Genomic DNA, 255 nt, shown 5'->3' with positions numbered 1-255 from the left:
GATCTGTTAAAATAAGTAAATAAAAATAAAATAAATAGTAAAACAAACATTTCTGTCATGATTTTGAATCTTCAGATCTTTCACAAATATTAACCTACTTCTTAGAAATGGTTCACAAATTACAAATATAGTGCATGTGAATAATATAACATAAAATGTATTTTAATTAAATAAAAAAAAAATGTTGCATTTACAATAATCAAATAAAAAAATTGAAGATTTTTTTATGAAATTCTGTAGAAAACAAATAGGCTG

This window comes from Acyrthosiphon pisum, chromosome X (assembly GCF_005508785.2).
Source record: "Acyrthosiphon pisum isolate AL4f chromosome X, pea_aphid_22Mar2018_4r6ur, whole genome shotgun sequence".
Taxonomy (NCBI): Eukaryota; Metazoa; Arthropoda; class Insecta; order Hemiptera; family Aphididae; genus Acyrthosiphon; species Acyrthosiphon pisum.
Note: the sequence above shows the minus strand (reverse complement) of the source record.